Consider the following 18,770-nt stretch of genomic DNA (forward strand, 5'->3'; position numbering starts at 1 on the left):
GGCCGCAAAATAACTGCTAACGACGTGAGCCTGGCACTCAGAAGAATCGAACTTTAGTCCTTAATTAAGTCAACAAACATATCCTGAGCACAGTGCTGGGGGCCAAGGACACAACAGTGAGCAAAACAAAGTCTCAGTGCTGTTGAAACTTAATGCCAACCCCTGGACTCACACACACACACAGGACTTAGTGAGACAACACGCTGGTGGTGAGTGGGGAATATGCAGGGCAAGTTCTCAACAAGACTGTATAAGACAGAAGGTATAAAAAAAAAAAAAAAGACAGAAGGTAAAAGAAGAGACTGCAAATCTCACCTTTACTAACTCATCTTGGGCAACTAACTGTCTCTCTGTGACTTTCTTTTCCCATCTATAAAATGGAAACAGTACAAGTACACCTACCTCATAAGAATGCTTTATCAATTCCATGAATTAATATATGTAAAGCACTTAAAATAGTGCTGGAATGATGAATAAACAAATAGGGGAGGAAGCAACTTTTGGAGGTGATGCATATGTTTATGGTACTGATTATGGTGATGGGTGTATACACAGTCTCCAAACTCAAGTTGTATACATTAATTATGTCCAGCTTTTCATATCTCAATCATATCTCAGAGTGGTTTTTAAAAAACCTGGGTGTGGTGTTGTCATTATTTTGAGTGTTAGCTATTAGTATTCTTCCCAATCTCTCTACAGCTTTCCTCCAGAGTAAGAATGCAGTCACGGAAATTCTTAGGGACCAATATGCGACCCTGTAGCCCACCACACGCCTCTGTCCTTAGAATTTCCCAGGCAAGAATACTGGCATGGGTTGCCATTTCTGTCTCCAGGGGATCTTCCTGACCCAGGGGTTGAATCCACATCTCCTGCATTGGCAGGCAGATTCTTTACTACTGAGCCACCTGGGAAGACCCTCTCCTTATTCACTCCCCCCTTAAAATACTGTCTATCCCAACAGTTCAGCAATAGCTCTGCTGCCAGAATTCCATAATCCCCAGTGTTAATTTGGAAGAGGGAGAACTATGTTCATGGATGAAATTTTGTAATTTAAAATTTCTCAAAATACATTTTTCCTATATTGCTGATATCTTTTTACCTCAAGTTCACCCACTAGAGATTAGTGTGAAATAATGTCTGCTTTAGGCTTTCCTGGTGGCTCAGCTGGTAAGGAATCCACCTGCAGTGTGGGAGACTTGGGTTCAATCCCTGGGTTGGGAAGATCCCTTGGAGGAAGGCATGGCAACCCACTCCAGTATTCTTGCATGGAGAATCACCACAGACAGAAGAGCCTGGTGGGCTACAGTCCACGGGGTTGCAAAGAGTCAGACATGACTGAGCAACTAAGCCCAATGTCTGCTTTAGCCTAACATTTGGTATTTAGATCTTAAAAATTAAATGAATAATATGTCACTGTTTTCCAAACAAGTTTGAGAAACCCCTTCAAGTTCAAGGTGTAGTCATGGATATAGGTGGTGTAACTCCTATGGGCATTCTGTGACGCAAAGGGAAGGAAAAGAGGAGCAAGAGTCAGAACTGCCTCTGAGATCATGAAATGTGGTATGTTTGAGGGTTGTTTGATGAAGAGAGTAAAATTATGGCAATGAATGAGGCAAGTATTTAGAGTGAAGTGGTCTCTCAGAGCAGGGTTCTCTGAACAGAGAACATCCATGCTTTGACCTGGCTGCCTGACACAGGAGATGGAGGTCCAAGCATCAGTGGCCAAGAATGGTGAGGCCAAGGGGACAGTGGGACAACGGGGGGACAGTGAAGCTTGGCAGGGATGGGTGAAGCTGGAGGGTCTAGTACGAATTTCCCACACATCTTGTTCACCTGCAGCAGCAGCCAGTGCTCAGAAAATGCCACAAATGCTGAGCATCCCTCAACTGTCTTATGTAAGGCAGGGAGGCTGCTGCATGAGAACTGGAAGGGATGGCCTGTTTCTACTCAGAACACCCTTGGGGGCTCCAGAGAGACTTTTTCTCAGGTTCTCAGTAGCCTGCTTCCATCATCCATGTTGTTGTCATTCAGTCCCTAAGTCATGTCTGACTCTGTGACCCCATGGCCTGCAGCATGCCAGGCTCTCTTGCCATTCACTATCTCTCCGAGTTTGCTCAAACTTATGTATGTTGAGTCAGTGATGCTATCAAACCATCTCATCCTCTGTCACTCCCCTTTCCTCTTGCCCTCGATCTTTCCCAGCATCAGGATCTTTCCCAATGAGTCGGCTCTTCAAATCACATGGCCAAAGTATTAGAGCTTCAGCTTCAGTCCTTCCAATGAATATTCCAGGTTGATTTCCTTTAGAATTGACTGACTTGATCTCCTTGCAGTCCAAGAGACTCTCAAGAGTCTTTCCCAGCACCACAGTTCAAAAGCATCAATTCTTCAGGGCTCAGTCTTCTTCATGGTCCAACTCTCACATCTATACCTGACCACTGGAAGAACGACAGTGGCAAAACATGATCCACTGGAGGAGGGAATGGCAAGCCACTCCAGTATTTCTGCTGCAAGAGCTATCTGTGAAGACCCATCAAGAACACAACAGGAGCCCCCTACAGAAAGAATGAGGTTGGCAATTTCATGGCATTTTTCTTCCAGAATCCAATTTAGACATTTAAGCTGTTTAAAGAGAGAGTGTGCAGTACGGAGGGAATAAAGGGGCCCACAGGAACAACACACAAGCCATGGTTTGAGGGCTCACTTCAGAGGATCCCCAAGGTCAGGACACCAAGCGGGCTTTAACAAGATTTGATCTTGGCTCGGGTCATTCACTTTGGCTTCACCTTTGCAGAGGCACTGCCACCAACTGTCCATTGTTCCTTTAGGTACCACTCAGCCCCCTGCTAATCAAAACCCTAGTTTGCAGCATCACTGCTGCTACCTCACCACCACAGGCCACCGTACGTATCTTTTCCCTACTCCCACCCACCCATCCATATGCTCTCCTTCATTTGTTTCTTGGCTCCCATTCTAGACAAGAGTGATAGTGAGACTCTGATTAAAACACACACACCAGGCTTTGTACACCCAGATGGGTCCTATCCATCATAGCCCTTTCGAGATTATACTCATTCTAACGATACGATAGCAGAGTCAGCTCTCCTTTGTGGATTCACCTTCAGACATTTATCATCCACCAAAGAACACTGTCTCACTGTGTTTTATCAGACACCCTCACCCTAGTTGAATGCAAAAAGCCCTGATCTTGGAATCAAATGACCTGGCTTTTTAATCTCAGATTCACTACCTACCAACTTTATAAGCTCAGATTGAAATCCACAAGAGTAGATGTCTTCATTTCTAAATGGGAACAGTAATACCTGCTCTAGTTTATAGGAGTTTGTGAGAAAAAAAACAACTAACTCTATAAGAAAGCAGATTTAACACCACAGAGCATGATATTAGATTTTTAAGTTGTTTTTCTCTCTTCACTTTCCATTTTGTTCATGGGGTACCTTACCAACTGTCCTCTCACCTCTACTCTCTAGAGAAAATACCCATTCATTCATGAAAGATTTATTGCATCCCCACTATGTGCTGGGAACACAAAGCTGAATAACCGTCTGTCCTCAAGGAGCCCACAGACGACAGAAGTGAGCAGATACAACTGTGAGCGGATGAATAACAGAGTAAATGAATAAAAAGTCACAAGAAGGCCATCTACATATGCTAGAAAGTAACTATTTTTGTCCAAAGGTGCAGATGGTACAGGCGAGTCAATTAAAATTTCAAAAAAAGACAGATGATAGCGGAACTGAATTTATTCTTTCAATAAACATTGATTGAGCACTATGTGCCAGGACTGTCCAAGGCATTGGAGACATAGTAGAAAACAAGGCAGGCAAGATTATTGGCCTCATGGACTGCATAATAAACAAGTAACAAAAGTCGAAGAGAATTTCTGACTGTGGCAAGAGCTAACATGGAAATAAAAGGAAGATGTGACAAGGGAATGGCAGTATTGAATCATGCGTGTGGCTGCTTCTCTCCTCCTTGCCAGCTTCTCTGTGGAGCTGTGTCTCTATTCTGATGAGCTGATGCTGTGAGGAACTGTAAAAAGTGACCCTCAGACCACAGGATACTGGTGTCAATCAAGTACTGTCAGTCACAGAGACCTTATTCTTAGACTACATTGAGCAGGCAAGCACATACTGTACAGAAAACCCAGGTTGGTTGGTTGATGTGTCTCTTTCTTTCTTCTATTTATTCATTTATTTATTCAACATATTAAATACAGAATACCTTCAAAGCCCCAGCAGTGGCATCTATTTGGTGATAAATAGGAAAAATTGAAGGCATGGTCCTTGGGCACATAAGCTTACAAGTTAGGAGAAAACAAGACCCAAAAACCAGATTCGAAGAGTTACCACTTTAAGTCTGTGTAGTACAGACTGCATGGGAGCAAGATCACCTGGAAATCTTCTTGGAAAAGTTGAGTCTTAACCCAGCCTCACGGGATAAGGTAGACAGGGATTACCAGGATGCAAGTAAGGGTACCTGAGAGAAGGACAGAAGCAGGTGGGAGCAGGATGGATCCTAAGTCAAGCCTAGAGAGAATGCAGGAAAGAGACAAAAGAAGGAATTGAGGCACAGTCCCTTGGACAGCAAGGAGATCCAACCAGTCCACCCTAAAGGAAAGCAACCCTAAATATTCATCGGAAGGACTGATGTTGAAGTTGAATCTCCAATACCTTTGCCACCTGACGCAACAGCCAATTCACTGGAAAAGACCCTGATGCTGGGAAAGATTGAGGGCAGAAAGAGAGGCGGGTGACAGAGGAGGAGATGGTTGGATGGCATCACTGATTCAATGGACATGAGTTTCAGCAAACTCCAGGAGCTAGTGAAGGACAGAGAAGCTTGGTGTGCTGCAGTCCATGGGGTCACAAAGAGTTGGAGATGACTGGGTAACTGAACAACAACAAAGGTTCTGATATGAGCCCAGTGCTCAAAAACCTCATCTCATTTAATCTTCGCAGCAATCTGGAATAAACTGTATAAGCCCCAACTCACAGATGAGAAAACTAGCATCCATGGTAGGTAAATACAGTTGATCCTCATTCCCTGTGGATTCCATATTTAGGAACCCACCTACACCTAAAAAATGTATTTGTAGCCAAAATTAAAACTCACGGCACTTGCAGGTTCATCTGTGATCACGTGCAGAGCCACAGAAAATTTGAGTCACCTGACATGCTCCTTCCAAGTGAAGTTCAACAACGCAATGCTCAGCCTTCTGGTTTTAGTTCTCATAATATTGCATCCTTTTCATAGTCTTTAGTACCATCTTTTTTTCCTTTTTTCTGCTTTTTATTGGTGACTTCACTGTTTATATGGCCCCCAAATGTAGTGCTGGGGTGCTATCTGGTGTTCCTATGTACGAGAAGGCTGGAATGTGCTTTACAGAGAAAATACATGCGTTAAATAAGCTTTCTTCAGACACAAGTTACAGTGCTGTGGCTCTAAGTTCAATATTAATGAATCAACAATATATTAAATAAGTTGTCTTCAAACAGAAACACACAAAAAACAAGGGTATGTACTGATCTGTTGACAAAGATGCTGTGAGCAGAGGCTCACAGGAACCTCACCCTGTATTTCCCCAGGAGCAGTGGTTCAGTATTTGCTAATTCAGGGTTCACAATGACTTTGTAGAAAAGAATGGCCATGAAAAATAAGAATCAACTGGAATTTGCTTAAGATCACAAAGCTCAGACTAGAAATCTTTCTGATTCCAGAACCAATGTTCTTTCCACCAGCTCTGAAAGATGGAGGTCCTTCCAGGTCATCCCAAAGTGAATGTTACCATCAATTTACACGTGCTAGAAAACTGTATCTCGAAAGGGCCATTTTCAAACAGCTGGCCAAAGAAACGTTACTCATATTTAAAACCAAAGAATAAATAACCACTCCATAAGCAGGAGCTAGTTGTTCTTCCCTCTGGCTTGCAACACTGTCAAGGCAACATGCTCATTACCCACAGGTGCAGAGGCGCTTTCCTCCACAAAGCAATGGTGCCTGGCATTTGCAGTACTGGATAGTCCTTTGCAAACCAATCGACACTGAAGTTGGGTTTAAGTGGCAGTGACATGGTTGTCTCTGTGGTGTCAGACCATCTGTCCCAGCCCTGATCCTCTGGATTTAAGAATCTGGGACCAGGAGGCCCAGAAAGGCAAGCCCCATGGATTCACAGAGGTTGTCAGTCAACAAGGAATGGCTGAGCTTCCATTCAGATAAAAACACAAGAGCAAGAATCCAGAAGAAAGACAATCTTATAAATTACCTTCACTCCTAGACCAGCCCAAACTATTCTGAGTATTTTTCTTTTCCTTTCCTTCTCTTGTTTTGAGAAGACAATACAGCTTTGCAATGCAGTCCTCAGTGGTGCAAAAACATTCTCTGTGTGTGTTTGAGCCTGAGTGATATAGATGGAAAAACCATCAGTACAAAGAGGATATTCATTCCTGTACACCCTACGATGCAATTTCATGCTTTTATAACTTTAATGTTTTTACAATTAGGCCCAACTTTTGCAGGAATACTCTTCTCAGAAAGGACATTATAATGTGCTAACCAGGAGGCTCTTTTCCCCTGTTAGCCATTATGAGCTAATTTAACTACATTAAAATCCTGCTGGGTATATATCCAGAAGTATAAAAGAAAATCAAGACCAGTAGCAGAAAATGCTGTCTGCTCTGGATCCTGCAGTTCCATTAAATATATTACCACTTCCCCCAGTGTAAATGTGCATTCACACACATATTCACATATACAGCAAAAAATTTTATTTAATAAATATGGTTGTGTACTCAGTCGTGTCTGCCTCTTCGCAGCTCCATGGATTGTAGCCCGTCAGGCTCCTCTGTCCATTGGATTTCCCAGGCAAGAATACTAGAATGGGGTGCCAGGCCTCCTACAGGGGATTTTTGCAACCCAGGGATCAAACCTGCATTGGCGGATTCTTTACCACTAGCACCACTATCAGTTCAGTTCAGTTCAGTCGCTCAGTCATGTCTGACTCTTTGCGACCCCATGAATCGCAGCATGCCAGGCCTCCTTGTCCATCACCAACTCCCGGAGTTCACTCAGATTCACGTCCATCGAGTCAGTGATGCCACCCAGCCATCTCATTCTCTGTCGTCCCCTTCTCCTCCTGCCCTCAATCCCTCCCAGCATCAGAGTCTTTTCCAATGAGTCAACTCTTTGCATGAGGTGGCCAAAGTACTGGAGTTTCAGCTTTAGCATCATTCCTTCCAAAGAAATCCCAGGGCTGATCTCCTTCAGAATGGACTGGTTGGATCTCCTTGCAGTCCAAGGGACTCTCAAGAGTCTTCTCCAACACCACAGTTCAAAAGCATCAATTCTTCAGCGTTCAGCCTTCTTCACAGTCCAACTCTCACATACATACATGACTACTGGAAAAACCATAACCTTGACTAGACGGACCTTAGTTAGCAAAGTAATGTCTCTGCTTTTCAATATGCTATCTAGGTTGGTCATAACTTTTCTTCCAAGGAGTAATTGTCTTTTAATTTCATGGCTGCAGTCAACATCTGTAGCAATTTTGGAGCTGGAAAAAATAAAGTCTGACACTGTTTCCACTGTTTCCCCATCTATTTCCCATGAAGTGATGGGACCGGATGCCATGATCTTCGTTTTCTGAATGTTGAGCTTTAAGCCAACTTCTTCACTCTCCTCTTTCACTTTCATCAAGAGGCTTTTTAGTTCCTCTTCACTTTCTTCCATAAGGGTGGTGTCGTCTGCATATCTGAGGTGATTGATATTTCTCCCAGCAATCTTGATTCCAGCTTGTGCTTCTTCCAGTCCAGCATTTCTCATGATGTACTCTGCATATAAGTTAAATAAGCAGGGTGACAATACATAGCCTTGACGTACTCCTTTTCCTATTTGGAACCAGTCTGTTGTTCCATGTCCAGTTCTAACTGTTGCTTCCTGACCTGCATATAGATTTCTCAAGAGGCAGGTCAGGTGGTCTGGTATTGCCATCTCTTTCAGAATTTTCCACAGTTTATTGTGATCCACACAGTCAGTAAAGGAGAAGTAGATGTTTTTCTGGAACTCTTTTGCTTTTTCCATGATCTAGCAGATGTTGGCAATTTGATCTTTGGTTCCTCTGCCTTTTCTAAAACCAGCTTGAACATCAGGAAGTTCACAGTTCACGTATTGCTGAAGCCTGGCTTGGAGAATTTTGAGCATTACTTTACTAGTATGTGAGATGAGTGCAATTGTGCAGTAGTTTGAGCATTCTTTGCCATTGCTTTTCTTTGGGATTGGAATGAAAACTGACCTTTTCCAGTCCTGTGGCCACTGCTGAGTTTTTCAAATTTGCTGACGTATTGAGTGCAGCACTTTCACAGCATCATCTTTCAGGATTTGAAATAGTTCCACTGGAATTCCATCACCTCCAGTAGCTTTGTTCGTAGTGATGCTTTCTAAGGCCCACTTGACTTCACATTCCACCACACAAGTATATATGACCAGAGGTCCTCTAGGTCCACAGAGATTAGCCAGCTGTTAATGTTTACATACTGTTGACAATCCTAATCATATCTGATAAGTAGCTCAACAAAGCTCATGTAATTAATGAAGCTGATGCTTTTTGCTAAAATTTAAGGATTTCCACAGGCTTCCAATGGTAAAAGCTGACCTTACAAACTGCCAGTTTTATACACCCAGCTGTAATTGTTTGTATGGTGAGACTGCCATTTCAACGTTAAATGATTTGATCTGGCAACCTCATTACAAGTTGATCTATGAAAGATTAACTGAAAACTATGTTGGATGAAGAATAATCCTTATGTTATAGAATAACTCAATTGGAAGATCTCTAAGAGGTGTTCTGAAAGTCTCACAGTTTGTCACAGGCTCTTGCTTGACACAAGTGACTATTGTTAGGGCTTGACAACTGTTAGCTGTACAGAGATTCGAGGTGTTTAACTGGCTTGCAGCATCATCATTTGAATTCACTTGAACACTTTTGCCCTGAGAATCAATTAGCAAGTGCTCAGCGACTCTTGGACTCTGGCATCCTATTATATTCTCTAGATGGGTAAATATATTTAGGAGCATATAAAATGCCACTTCTCAATTTCCAAACAAGCTTACTCCGTTTTTAATTAAATTTCTCGAAGCAGTTTGTCAACCTTGGCATTTACACACAGAACACTGACAATTATGTAAAGATTCTTAAGAGATTTGTTTGGAATGTTTCGAGCTAAGAAGCACAATGCCAGAGAAAGGGCAAAATGAAAACACTAATGCGGTCTTGCTCACATCACAGCTCTGGAAACAAAAGCCGTTCAGCAGAGCATCCCCACAGACGCGAATTGTGCTCTCTTCACACCCACCCGGCAGACCGAGGGAGAGGCATGGAGCCACGGGGAAGGGGAGACACGTTGAAAGCAAGGCCAGGCACACTGGCATTCTTCCTGGGGAGCTGTACAATGTATTTCTGGAAAAATATTTAGAAACCCCTGCAAGAGCAAACAGTATCCACTAGGGGCCTAGTGCTTAGAGCTAGTGTCACCGGTGAAGCCTATTAACAATTCCTGGGAAATAAAAAGTCTAGGTAATAAAATAAATTAGTCTAACCTTCCCCACCCCCCCCCTTTTCCTTTGTGCTTAGTCTAGCCTCACTTGCTCACAGGGGGCCGCATGCAGGGGCCGCATGCAGGGGCCGCATGCAGAGGCCGTGGTCGCGACACTTCAGTCCGGGTGTTCAGTCCAGCATTCCCGGTGCGAAATGACACGCTGACACAACTCCGCGTGTAGAAGCATCAGGAGCAACATCCCAGCCCAAGATGGCGGCGGCGGCGGGCCGTGTGCAGAGAGACTGCGCCGGACACGGTTTCTGAGGCAAGTCCAGCACAGCCCTGGCCCTCGTGAGAAGCCCTGGCCCTTCCCGGTGACCGGATCTCTGTATAGTAGCCCGGCCTTCTGAGAGAGCGAGGCCTCAGGCCAGGGCGTTCACCTGTCCTCTTTGATCAATTAACAAGACTTTCCTTCGCTTCAGAACCAAATTTGGTCTCCTGCTGGTGCGAGGGACCCCAAGCAGGAGGAGCCTGGTTGGGACCCGGCTGGAAAGGTCGGCAACGCTAGCCCAACATTTCTATCAGAAGGATACAGGGAGATGAAGGGAGGGAAGCAGAGACAGAGATAGGACTAATGCTGATACTACGTTCCGATAAAGGAAAATGCAGCAGCGTGTAAATCTCATTCTCTGAAACAGAAATGTCACCTGGGTTGTGGGTATAGATGAAGTCAGAGGAGTAACTCTCACCAGGTGTTGCAAGGCACTTCCAAGGGTCTCTTCTTGCCCTTGTGGACACACAGGGCTGCTCCCATGCAGGCTCCCTGGGCACTGAGCCTCCATCTGCTGGCACCTTAAGTGTCCGAGGGGCACTGCCTCGTGGAAGGGGCCCAGGGCCGCCTCTGGGGACCTACACCCTCCTGTCTGCCGTTGCCGCTCTTCGGACCCTCACAGTGCACTTAGAGTTCCACAGAGGGGGAAATACCTTCCTTCCCTTTTAAGGTGACATTCAGTCAGAGGTGTTCCTAATCAGCACGGCTTTTCTACCAGGGACTTGCAGGGTTTTGGTCACAGAGCCGTTGGCTGCTTACTTCCAGGCCTCTTTTTAGTGCACAGACTTGGGCCAAGAGCTGGTCAAGTGAGAAACCGCAAACCGTGCTCAGAAATCCTCTCCTTCCGGGAACCAGGGCTCCAGGGTGGAGGGTACGGGCTGCCTCATTGTCCTTGGGTTCAAGGGTCTTGACTCCAGCGCAGGGCTCTTATATCCACCCTCCCCCCTAAATCCACCAGATACCCACAGAGACATCAGAGTCCAGAATTAGAGATATTTGCCATGTGTTTCTCCTCTATATATCATTTTAACACCCTTACTACATAAACAAAAATGTATATAATGTGCTCACAGCGTAATAATAAATGAAAGGCCTGTTATAAAACCACCCGACTTAAGAAGTAGAACAGACCCACTATTATCCCGTGTTCCTTTCCTGTCCCAGGCTTGGGCTCCTAGCAGGTATAACCTTTCTTGAATGTCAGTTTTCTCATTTTCTTGACTTTTTTACATATAAAGTTTTATCACATATGCTTATACTCTCTTATTCCTGATTTTAAAAGGAATGCTTCTAATAATTCCTTATGGAAAATATTTGTTATTGGCAGATATTCTTTATCAGATTAAGGCAATTCTATTTCACTAAGAGTTTTTATTTAGAGTGTTTAATTTTACCAAATGCTTTTTCTGCCTCTGTTGAAATGATCATGTTTTCTTTTTCTTTTACTCTATTAAAATGCATTCCTGGAATAAACCCAGAAATTTGAAAGCCCATTGGTTTATTTCTTCTTTTTAGAATATATGACTAGGCTCAGTTGTTAATGTTTAGGATTTTTAATCTACACTCATAAATGTAATTGACCTGAGGTTTCCCATGCTATATTTGTGTGGTTTTGATATCTAACTTATAAGTGTCATAGCTTATGTCATGATTTAGTTTCCTAAAACTGATCGGACTTGCCTATAATTAATTAGAGCCTTCTCTTTAGTGCTATCTTTACTGATTCTCTATAATTCTAGTTTTACTTTATTTTTTCCTGTTTTTTTCTTTGAAGTTTGTCAATGTTATCTAAATTTTCAAGTTAATTGGCAGAGTTGTGCATGATATTCACTTGTCTTTTAAGTCCTTCCTCTGTCTATACATAGGTTCCCCATTTCATTCCCTACCTTATTTTTGCCTCTTCCATTAATATATCTAAATAAATAGATTCTTTATAATTTTGTTGGCTTTAAGTCTGTCAGATGTTTGTTTTCTGTTTCTTTGATTTCTACTCTTCCTTCCTTATACTTTTTAAAGAATTATTTTATTTTCTAGTATCTTGTTGCTTAGTCGGTAAGTCATGCCCAGCTCTTTTGTGACCCCATGGCCTGTAGCCTATCATGCTTCTCTGTCCATGGGATTTCCCAGGCAAGGATACTGGAGTGGGTTGCCATTTTCTTAGCCATCCTAGTATCTTAAGTTAGTTTTGCTTACTAATTTTCAGACTATTCTAATGTAACCTTTAATGCTATAAATCTCTTAAGTATTACTTTTGCTCCATCTCATAACAGCTGATATCTATTATCATGGGTGGTACTAAAATTTTAAATGTCCCTTATAATATATTCTCTCAATCTTTAGATGTATGGAAAATTTAATCTTGCTGCTGCAACTGCTAAGTCACTTCAGTCGTGTCTGACTCTGTGCGACCCCACAGACGGCAGCCCACCAGGCTCCCCTGTCCCTGGGATTCTCCAGGCAAGAACACTGGAGTGGGTTGCCATTTCCTTCTCCAATGCATGAAAGTGAAAAGTGAAAGTGAAGTCGCTCAGTCATGTCCGACCCTCAGCGACCCCATGGACTGCAGCTTTCCAGGCTCCTCCATCCATGGGATTTTCCAGGCAAGAGTACTAGAGTGGGGTGCCATTGCCTTCTCTGAATTTAATCTTATCTTTTTGGAATTTCAGTCAGAAAACAAAATGTGGTTTACATAATATCAGTTCTTTGAAATTTGTTGAGAATTGCTCTGTGGGCTAACACATGGTCAGTTTTTGTAAAGTATCCACATGTGCTCAAGAAAAATGTGTATTATTGAAGTTTATTGCACATCACACTAATTGCCCAACACATCAATATTTTGTTCAAGTACTCTGTATCTTTACTAATTTTTCATTTAACTTAATAATTGAGAGAATGAACTTACCTATTATAATGGATTTGTCCCTTACTTTTATTTTTTCATATAATTTGATGCTGTTTTACTAGTGCACAAATTTAGAACATATGTTCCCAGTAAAAATGATCCTTTTATTATGTAGTGATAATGTTTTTTGTCTCAAGGTATCTATCTCCTCCTTATATACCATTCTCAGCTTTTATTTTGTTAATATTTGTCAGGTGTATCTTTCCATCTTTTAATTTTCAATGCAGCATGAGTTTCATGCTGAGTCAGGGAAGAAATGAATTTTTTAGCATTTAAACCAATAATAAAATTTTAGGATTTTTTAAAAGACATTTCAAGTTATTATTATTTTTTTTTAACATAAAGGAATTTGTTAGTTTTACATGTCAAAGGAAGTCAAAGTTACATGAAAACTAAGACAACAGGTCTATGGCTCAGTCAGCCAACACTCTTGCCTGAAAACAACTGACATTGTCTTCCAACTGTTATTCCCATCTTTTGGACCTTTGCTTTAACAATTTTGCCTAGACTCCTCATGTATCAATTTTATCATTTAAAAAACTTTCTGACTTTTCTGCTCACTTTATTTTCAATAACTTTTAAAAACCATAAATAGTAATACCCACTCCCTACCCTAAGTTAAGATGTTGACTTTTCTTTTCATCTTTATTCCATGCATACAAATATGCATATCTCTGTAGAAACAGAGCCAGATTAGATGAGGGACCCAGACAGACCTAAATTTAGATCCAGGTTGCCATTTCCCATGTGGCACTGCCAAGATTAATGGGTTGTTAAATCATCTCTTTTGGTTGTCCTGGAATGTTGTGTAGGGCTCTGCGACTGAAAAAGCCATCGGATCACCAGTGCTGAGATGAAAAGCACCCAATCGGGAGGCACCTGATGGTGGTATCACCCGCGGTTCAGCACGCGCCCCCTGCCGGCCGGGAGGAACACTCAGCTCGGCGTCAAGTGGAGGCAGGGGATTTGGGAGGTCAGCGGGACAACGGTGTGACCCAGCTATATCTGGAGTCCTGTATGTGGACGCGGGAAGTCCGAGGCACCAGGGACCGGGCCTGGAAGGCAAAAGAAGCCTGTTTGTGATCACCCTTCAAGGGCCCTCCCAAAGAACTCTTGAAGGAGGAGCGAAGGCTAGAGTCCAGGGTGTGGGGTCACGTTTTTCTGTGGTCAGGGTCTCCTATGACCCCGGGCGCCAACACCAGAGGCCGTCTGAACCAGGTTACAAATAAATTACATTTGTTATCAGAACCCCTGAGTTTCGGAGATAATAGCTATCCCACAGAATTTCTGGAAGGACTCAAAGAGATAATAATAAAGTACTTTTTCTGGATGTTCTCTGGAACCCCCTCCTCAACTTTGGCTCTTGGAATCCAACACATCTCTTAAGGATGCACAGTCCTTATCCTGGCAGGCGACTTTCTTGGACAAAACCTCTTTTTTAAAAAATGACCCCAAGCTATTCTTTAACCAAGCTCAACATCTGGTGCCCAGATTCTGTGCCGAGGACCAGCCAGGCCAGCAAGAAGGGGAGGGGGTTGGGGGGAAATTACTTGCCGGGCACTGTCCATGTGCAGCCTCCCTCCAGCTGTCTCCTTCAGCTCCCTAGCCTGGGCCAAGACACCCTACAAGCCGTTCACCACATGTGTTGCAGAGTAGGGGTTGCGGGGAGAACTTAAAGCATGGCTTTTTAAGGAATTCTCCAGGCAAAAATATTGGAGTCGGTAGTCATTCCCTTCTCCAGGGGATCTTCCCAACCCATGGATTAAACCCAGGTCTCCTGCACTGCAGACCGATTCTTCACTGTCTGAGCCACCAGGGATCTTATATATATGTTTTTTCCAGTGGTCATGTATGGATGTGAGAGTTGGACTGTGAAGAAAGCTGAGCGCTGAAGAATTGATGCTTTTGAACTGTGGTGTTGGAGAAGACTCTTGAGAGTCCCTTGGACTGCAAGGAGATCCAACCAGTCCATTCTGAAGGAGATCAGCCCTGGGATTTCTTTGGAAGGAATGATGCTAAAGCTGAAACTCCAATACTTTGGCCACCTCATGAGAAGAGTTGACTCATTGGAAAAAACTCTGATGCTGGGAGGGATTGGGGGCAGGAAGAAAAGGAGACGACAGAGGATGAGATGGCTGGATGGCATCACTGAGTCAATGGACGTGAGTTTGAGTGAACTCTGGGAGTTGGTAATGGACAGGGAGGCCTGGTGTGCTGCAATTCTTGGGGTCGCAAAGAGTTGGACACGACTGAGTGACTGAACTGAACTGAACTGAACTGATAGCTTTTCTATCCCATTCTCAAACCACATTTTAACACCACGTTTCTTGGAGGTGGTGAGGGTCAATCTAGTCTTACTCTGGTTATGGCTCCACATCCTTGAGCTCTAAAAAGCTGTGCACCTTATTCACTTATCTCTAAACACATCGATCTATGAAGTCCCACATTTGAAATCCTTCAGCCAAGAAAATAATCTCAAGTGCAAACCACCTTTTTTTTTTAAAATTAGTCACTCTGCACTTGAATGCTCTGGTTTGTTGTTTTTTGGGTCTTGTTTTTGTTTTGTTGTGCAGCAGAAAAAACTGTAGACTAAAGTAGGGGAAAGGAGAAATATAAAATTTTACAGGGGAAGAGGGATAATTACTTCTGTTTTATTTGTCTTTTGGATTGGATTACTGTGATTGCAAACATTATTTCTCTTTCTTCAGCTCTACAGACATATCAGTCCAAGTGTCAATGATATTTAGACCAAGGGTAGCCGAGAACAGAAAGAAAGCCAAAGAGAAGAAAGCTGACAGGCAGGGAATAAGAGCCAAGGAACAGGAGTCAGAAAGGTCAACATTTCCAAGGGCTCCAGAGCTTACAGAAAAAATGTAATTGAGGGTCGGTGCCAGGCAAGGGAGCAGGAGCCAGAAACTAAAAAGGCGAGCACACCTGTTGCTAAGGCACTCACTGTGGCAGGTGGAATTTCCTGGAGAGCCACACCAATCAATATTCATCCCTTTCCCAGGCTCGTCTTACAACATCACTGATGCTTCTCCAACAAGAAGTGGGGGCTGTATTCAGGACAAATGGCAAGTGTGAATGTAGAATATATATCTTCAGACATTCATTCATTCATTCATTCTTACTTCATACTATGCTTCCCTGATAGCTCAGTTGGTAAACAATCTGCCTGCAGGGAGACCCCGGTTCGATTCCTGGGTTGGGAAGATCCACTGGAGAAGGGATAGGCTACCCACCCCAGTATTCTTGGGTTTCCCTTGTGGCTCAGCCGGTAAAGAGTCCACCTGCAATGCGGGAGATCTGTGTTCGATCCCTGGGTTGGGAAGATCCCCTGGAGAAGGGAAAAGCTACCCACTCCAGTATTCTGGCCTGGAGAATCCCATGGACTGTAGAGTCCACGGGGTTGCAGAGTCAGACACGACTGAGTGACTTTCACTACACTTCTATTCAGACATTCAAGTACTCACAAAGTATACTTCTCATAACCCTTTCTTAGGAATTTACTTGAAGATGAATTCCAGCAAAATAAGGAAATTATATAAAAGGAAGACCTGAGATTTAGGAAACAGATTCTACCTAAGAGAAGGAAAGTCCAGAATGAGAGCTGTACAGAATGATAAAACTCTAGGAGAGAGGTTCAGGTTTAAGCATGGGGGTAGGGTGGGGATGGGATTCAATAGATTTTTTTCCTGAGAGTTTGGGACATTTTATTGCAAATCATCCATAATACTAGATTTTCCCAACTATGTATTCTTTATAAAAATTAAAAACTATCTTAATATCAAATAACATTGATATTCTTCATAATTTGTGGTATATAGTTATGGCTGTTTCTTTGCTTAGCTCTTATGAAGCTTTCTAGTTTTCTACTTATTTTAATCCTTTTTTCAGTGGTTACACTGGTATAGAAAGAAAAAGTCTGGTTTTAAAAAGTAGAGTAAACAAGATTTCATGAAGGGCTATAGCCAAAGTATCAAGTTGGGCCATTTAAAAGGATAACCTAATGTTTAACAGATCATAAGCAGAAAGCACAGGGCTTAGTCTCAGATTCAGGTTTGTTTAGGATTACAGCAGAGAGAGAATAAATAGGAACCAAGACAGAATCAGAGGTGTGGAGAAATCAGAACCCTTGTGCACTGTTGATGGCACAGCCACTGTGGCAAACAGTACAGAAGCTCCTCAAAAATTTTAAAAAGAATTACTACATGGCTCAGCAATTCCAACTTCTGGGTATATACCCAAAAGAACTGAAAGCAGGATCTTGAAGAGATATTTGCAACATTCATGTTCTAGCAGCATAGTCACAATAACTAAGATGTGGAAGCAACCTTAAGAGTCCATTGACACGAATGGTGGTTGCCAGGGGCTGAAGCAGGGGGAAGTGTGGAATCAGTGTTTCATAAGTATAGCGTTTCAGTTTTCCCAAAAGAAAAACGTTTTGGAAATAGATGGTGGTGATGGCTATACGCTATGAATATAATTACCACTTAACTATGCACTTATAAACGCTTAAGATGGTAAATTTTGTTTGGTGAATTTTACCATCATTTGAAAAAATCAGAAAAAAAAAATTAAACAAGATGAGTGGGCAAGGTGAAATATAATTTGGACAGTAGGCAAAGGTCAGCAATTTGAGAAATTACCAAAGGTGGATAGTACTGAAGACAGGAACATAGTTTGTATATTCCCTACCTCTGTCCCAAGGCAGCAAACACAATACAGATACCCTAACACACACCCACACACACCCACGTGTAACTCTCAGTTCCCCATGACTGTATCTCACTTTTTCAGTTAAACATATTTTCTTTAAGGACCAACCATTACCCTTTTGTCCGAAAGTGGGTAATGATCCCAATAACTGAATTACTGACACCTGAAAACTTCATCATCTACGGGTTTTTGTGGGTTTTTCTGCACACACAATTTGATTTGATTGACTATACTTTGAGGTGTTAGTCAGTTATTTACTGCCATTTTATGGATAGGAAACTGCAGCACAGATACGTAAAGTAACTTGACTGAGATCATACTTCTACTACATTTGCAGAGACAGTAAAATTAAAGCACTGTTTGTCCACTTTACACAAGGAGTTATCACATGGGATGAACATATCTACATACAGTTTCAATAAATGTATTTTCCATGTATGTAGCAATATCATTCAAATGTATACAGATAGGAATAAAAACTTATTGTGTGTGGCAAATCTAACATTGACGTATAAATTTTAGGTATACTTGAAAGTACCCTTAAGAATCCCTTCCATCTCCATTGGTTTTATATACATAACCCAAAGCAGTGATTTCCATGCATGCTAAAATTTGAGTTATCAATGTCCTGAACCTATGAAAGGCACTAAAGGGAGTATTCAGATGGCCAAAAAGTTCATTCAGCTTTTTCCACATTTTATGGAAAAACCCAAACTTTTCGGCCAACCCAATATATTTAAGATGTCAGGGCATTTAAACAACTTTGCCTTTAGGATAGCTATGAAAACACTGATGAATGGAAAATAGGTAGATACTGCTTCTTGCAATATTTACTTCATTTTATTTAAATATTTGCCTTTTATACACTTACTCATTCTTTTTTTTTTTTTTTGGCCACGCCAAGCCACTTGTAGAATCTTAGTTTTCGGACCAGGGGTTGAACCTGTGCCCTTAGCAGTGAACGTGCAGAGTCCTAACCAATGGACTGCCAGGGAATTCTACTTACTCAGTCTTTAATACTGTATGTTGCTGAGGTGGTTAAAGAAGCTAGTGGAGTCACATCTCCATATCTTTCATGGGGACAGGTTTTAAAATCAGTGTATAAGTTAAATGTTTATTATGTGGCTCTACTCAAGTATTTCGGCTTTATATAAACTTTCTCAATGGATATTAAAAGTACAGTTTCTAGTGTGCAACGGTCAGTAAAATTGTCTTCTTGCCTTTAGGAAGAGGGCAGAAAAGTTGATAACACTTAGGTGAAGTT

The sequence above is a fragment of the Capricornis sumatraensis genome, chromosome 12, assembly GCF_032405125.1.
Source record: "Capricornis sumatraensis isolate serow.1 chromosome 12, serow.2, whole genome shotgun sequence".
In the NCBI taxonomy this organism is placed as follows: domain Eukaryota; kingdom Metazoa; phylum Chordata; class Mammalia; order Artiodactyla; family Bovidae; genus Capricornis; species Capricornis sumatraensis.